The sequence below is a fragment of the Pseudophryne corroboree genome, chromosome 2 (genome assembly GCF_028390025.1).
Source record: "Pseudophryne corroboree isolate aPseCor3 chromosome 2, aPseCor3.hap2, whole genome shotgun sequence".
Taxonomy (NCBI): Eukaryota; Metazoa; Chordata; class Amphibia; order Anura; family Myobatrachidae; genus Pseudophryne; species Pseudophryne corroboree.
The window spans coordinates 767088003-767093795 of record NC_086445.1 but is presented as its reverse complement, the minus strand read 5'-3'; positions in this window follow the sequence as shown (position 1 = coordinate 767093795).

Below are 5793 nucleotides of genomic sequence, written 5' to 3'. Positions count from 1 at the left end.
TGCGCCTTTGTGTATGTATTTTTTGGTGAAATTGTTTCGCATTTAAAGTATACACACCCAATGAAGTCATGCATTCAAGCCTAAGCCTCGTTTAGTTAGCTTCTCAGCAGGTACCACATATGTTTACATCCCAATAAGTAATTTGCATAAACATATCAACCAAAGAGTATGTTCATATCGACATTCTTCATATTTCTACAGTACGCCGGAGAAGCAGCACAGCCAGGCCACATACAACATTGCCAAGAGATGCAGATGGTGGCAATGCAGGTAAGATTTAACTGTAACCACATATTCTGCAAACACATAGAAACACAAAATGTTAATGATTATCTTATCACATAGGTTCTTCGGCTAATCCACCTCCACTAAGGCTCCCAACACAGGGCTCGGTTACTGTGGCTACGAGGCCACCCAAGAGGCCCCGTCTTGAGGCTCAAGCTCCAGCACCAGCATCACCACCCTAACGGCGCATCTCCGCAGTGTCGGCCGTGCCACCACTTGCTCTTTTGGCCAGCCCCCAAAGTGAGGATCCACAATCCCCTCAGTTGTCTGGTGAGTAAACATAACAATTACGTGTAAATAAGTTAAAAAACAGTGGGGTAGATTTAATTACCTGGAGAAGGCATAAGGAAGTTAAAAAACACTGATATGTGCAAGATGATAAAGGCAGCAGTACAAAATAAACACAACTGTTAATGTACATATTGGAGCTGTTTGTCTTGTGCCTTTAGCACCTAGCACATATCACTGGTTTTTCACTTCCTTATGCCTTCTCCAGGTTTATACATCTGCACCACTGTTAGTACTGAAAAAACAAAAAAACAAATGACCAGTCATACTTGCAATAATAAACAACAACAAGCAGATGGTGTCAAGGTATTTTTTGTCGGTTAATTGTCATATGTGATGTTGGCCATATCAACACATTTTTGTTTTGTTTTTTTTGGCCTAAAAAAAAAAAATGTAAAGTGTCATCCAATTGTTTTGCATGGCCAAAAACACCACTTCTAAACACAGGGCACCTTAAAACTTTTTCACCCAATGTATATTTTTCACCCACCATATTAGTTAACGTTTTGGACAGACCACTGACTGCCTTGAACAATGTATGAGTGTATTGGTCAACACATTTATTGTATTTTGTGTGTTGTTCCAAAGGAAGCTTCATACCCAATATGCAAATGTAGTACTTTGTATTTGTTAGAGTTCTTCGTGTTTAAACAGTAATTATGGCTCTGAATCCGACTATTTCCACAAACTTAAAACAACTGAGTAGTGAACGTTAGAAGCCACATATTTTTAATAAAAGGTGACCAACATAGTTAAGTTTAGGCCACAATCTCTTTAGCTATTACATTAATATTAAGAAGTAATGCATGTTGACGTAAAGCTATCGTAAGACCAATGCTACATATGTACTAAATAGTGGCTGTCTTCAACCCCATACAGAACCAGGCATCATCACCGAGGATGTCCAGCAGGACCGTGACCAGGAGACCTTCACACTCCACCTGCAGCCCATCGATCCGACACAGCCAAACATACCTCAGGACATACCCCAACCACCCCAAACATCCCAAAGCCCCCAATTGAGCACAATACAAGGCCACACACAAATGGGCCCTGAGTTTTGGACCCATTGGTCCTCACAACAGGCACAACACTACGCGTGCCTCACCACCCACAGCCAATACCTGTCAAGTCTGCCCCATCATTTGCCAAGACTGAGTCGCAACTCAGGCAGACTTATAGTGCAGGTGGGCCGAATTGCGAACTCCATGGAACAGATGAGGGCAGACAACACCCAAATGCAGGCAAACCTACAACGCATCTTGGATGAACAGCAGCGCCAGCAACAAACACTCATCCAGATCATCCAACATAATCAAATGATCAATGATAATCTCTCAAGAATGATCGCAAACAACACTGCCACTAATACGCAGCTCACAGCAAGTTTGAACAATCTTAGCCAAAGCCTAAGTGTGTTGCCATCACACCATGTGACATCGAGCTCGGGGACAACAACACCAAGCCACACCCCAGTTCAATCCCCAGTTCGACGCTCAAGTCGAAGTCGCACCAACGAGCCTGCACAATCCTCCGCACCCAGCACCCAAAAAAAATAATAATAATAATGCATGGCCAGAATATGGTGACCATTTAATTATTTCAAGTTTTTGTTGTGCCTAAATTGGTGTGTTAAAAAAAATAAATTGATAACACAGAATATGTGTATTGCTTAATTTGCAACACAAACAACCTCCACATTAGTGTCTAGGGCCAGATGTGTATTGCTATAAATATATTGCCTACCCCTAGGTGTCCTCAGCTCAACGTATGTCTAATCTATGACACCCAGCACATTGGCCATGGCCGCAAGATCACATAAAGCTACCCTGACTGCATGCCACTGCGACTCCTAGGGAAGCAGAGAGAGGCATCTATGTAGCCATCCAAGACATCCAAAACCTGAGTGGACATTCCAAAATTACAGGTGAGTGTCATGACCTGTAAGCAATACAATACTGTGTTCTATTACATTACAGAAGCAACACTTAGACGTAGACGTGTTTGTATGTGTTAACTCACCTGAATTACATATTTGAAAAAGGTAACCTGTGAGATACTAATTACATCGGCAGGCACAGCCTGGAAGCTGCCAGTAGCCATAAAGTGCAACACAGGCAGGAGTTTGTGCAGGCCTGAGACAGAGCGAGAGCGTACTGTCTCATGGTCTAGGTTCAGTTTGACAAGGTCATACAAGGTCATACAGAGTGAAAATATTATTTACATTTAGTATTTACATTTAGTCTGCAGTAGCAACCATTTCAGATTGAGAGTGTTGTAAAATGTGTTGGGGCCCCTTTTAAAGGTCAAAAAAGTCAGGTGTGACTAATGTAGAATTGACAACACATGTAAACACGCTTCTCAAAAGCAGGTCTACTTTTTTTTAGGCTTTTTGTACGATTAGTAATTTTTGGCGGCCGTAATTGCATTTTCACGGTAGAAATTACAAATATGAATGCTTAGTAAATGACCGAGTTCTATATCTAAACAGCCGCGTTTGACCGATGGTGTATTCATTCGTACTTTTATTACACCGCCGTAATAAAAATACGAATGCCCTCATCACTGCCGAGATTTGTGCTTAGTAAATTCCCGAGATGACACTTTGAAGAAAAAACAGCAAATCGGTCAAAATCGGGAGCTTAGTAAATATACCCCTAGGTTTTGTTTATGTGCAAATACATTGCTTTTTTTGTTGCATGCAGGGCAAATACTGGCTGCTTTTGAATGTAGTCCACAAATGCTGCGCAGCTGTATTTTTACATTGCAGTTTGGGTTTGAGTTTGGACACACCCCAACCCACATCTGATTCTCTTTGCATCTTTTAAATCTGCCCCACCAGCACTGTATCATTGTCTGCCCAGGTGCAAAGTTGCTTGTTTTTTATTTTACTCCCAACTCAGAATCAACCCCATAGTTTTTAATATGATAAACCACAGTCCTTGTCTACTGGCTATAATTCACTGCAGCTTGTAAAGCATGGGTCTTCAACCTGCGACCCTCCAGCTGCTGTGGAACTACACATCCCAGCATGCCCTGCCTCAGTTTTAGCATACCTTAATAGCAAAACTGTGGCAGGGCATGCTGGGATGTGTAGTTTCACAGCAGCTGGAGGGCCACAGGATGAAGACCCATGTTGTAAAGAATGAGCTATTTTGTTAATCAGTAGTTTAAAAAAATAACTAGTAATCCATAATCTCCACCATCCTTTTTGTGAAATATATATTGAAGTGACCATTAGGTAATTAAAAAATGAAATACTCTGTGTAGACTTAGCATTTTAATCTTTTTGCTTAAGTGTTGCATAGACTTATGTGGCAGAAAAGAAGCTTTAGTTGTTATGTTTTGCACGTAGAGTAGCTTTCAGATTATCTGATTAGTCTTCACATTTTAAATATTGAGGTTTTGTGATGTGATGTATTTTTATTCTTGTACATAGGTTTGGAACAAATTGTCAAGAAAATTTTTACAAAGCAGAAAAGTAGCATATAAGTATTTTAATATAGAACAGCAATTGCAGATGTTTTGTATGAAGGTTTGATGTAGTTGCTTTCTTCAATTTTTTATTGTATTTATATGCATTTAATAAATTCTACAAGCATGTAAACATTCAGACTACTTCATACAGTAAAACCACACTTACCATACTATGCCTTTAAACAGGGGGACATATGTGAATTACACAGGTTCTGTGACTGATTAAAACCAGGTGGAATTCTGGCTTGAAGTCAGACAGCCACAGAACCTGTGTAATTCATGAGTGTTCTGGTTTAAAGGTATAGTATGGTAAGTAGAGATGTGCGGCGGGCACTTTTCGTGTTTTTTGTTTTTGTTTTGGATCTGGATCCCCGCTCGTGTTTTGGATCTGGATAGGTTTTGCCAAAACCACCCTTTCGGGTTTTGGTTTTGGATCTGGATGATTTTTGAAAAAAACATAAAAATAGCTAAAATCACATAATTTGGGGGTAATTTTGATCCTACGGTATTATTAACCTCAAAAACATTCATTTCCACTCATTTCCAGTCTATTCTGAACACCTCACACCACACAATATTGTTTTTTAGACCTAAAAGGTGCACCGGGGTAGCTGTATGACTAAGCTAAGCGACACAAGTGTGCGGCACAAACACCTGGCCCATCTAGGAGTAACACTGCAGTGGCAGAAAGGATGGCACTTAAAAAAAACTAGTCCCAAACAGCACATCATGCAAAGAAGTAAAAGAAGTGCAATGAGTTAGCTATATGACTAAGCTAAGCGAAACAAGTGTGCGGCACAAACACCTGGCCCATCTAGGAGTGGCACTGCAGTGGCAGACAGGATGGCACTAAAAAAAAGCTAGTCCCCAAACAGCACATCATGCAAAGAAGTAAAAGAGGTGCAATAAGGTAGCTGTATGATTAAGCTAAGCGACACAAGTATGCGGCACAAACACCTGGCCCATCTAGGAGGGGCACTGTAGTGGCAGACAGGATGGCACTTAAAAAAAACTAGGCCCCAAACAGAACATCATGCAAAGAAGTAAAAGAGGTGCAATGAGGTAGCTGTATGACTAAGCTAAGCGACACAAGTGTGCGGCACAAACACCTGGCCCATCTAGGAGTGGCACTGCAGTCCCACTGCACTAATGGCGGATACCGGATGCACGTCTAACACCAACATCGCTGCAAAGGCCTCAGTAATCCGCTTTGCAACAGGATGACTGCTGTCATATTTCATCTTCCTCGCAAAGGACTGTTGGACAGTCATTTGCTTAGTTAAAGTAGTACAAGTGGTTTTCTGTCTTCCCCTCTGGGATGATGATCGACTCCCAGCAGCAACAACAGCAGCGGCAGCAGTAGGAGGAAGTGGTTCTTGATCTTTCCCAATTTAATCCTCCAAATTTTTGGACGTGGAGGCCACACACACTACTGAGCCTCATTTTGACTTGTTTTAAGGACATTACATCAAAGTTGGATCAGCCTGTAGTGTATTTTTCCACTTTAATTTTGAGGGTGACTCCAAATCCAGACCTCCATGGGTTAATAAATTTGATTTCCATTGATAATTTTTGTGCGATTTTGTTGTCAGCACATTCAACTATGTAAAGAACAAAGTATTTAATAAGAATATTTCATTCATTCAGATCTAGGATGTGTTATTTTAGTGTTCCCTTTATTTTTTTGAGCAGTGTATATATATATGGGTGTGGATCATTAGATCGACAGTGTCTAGGTCGACC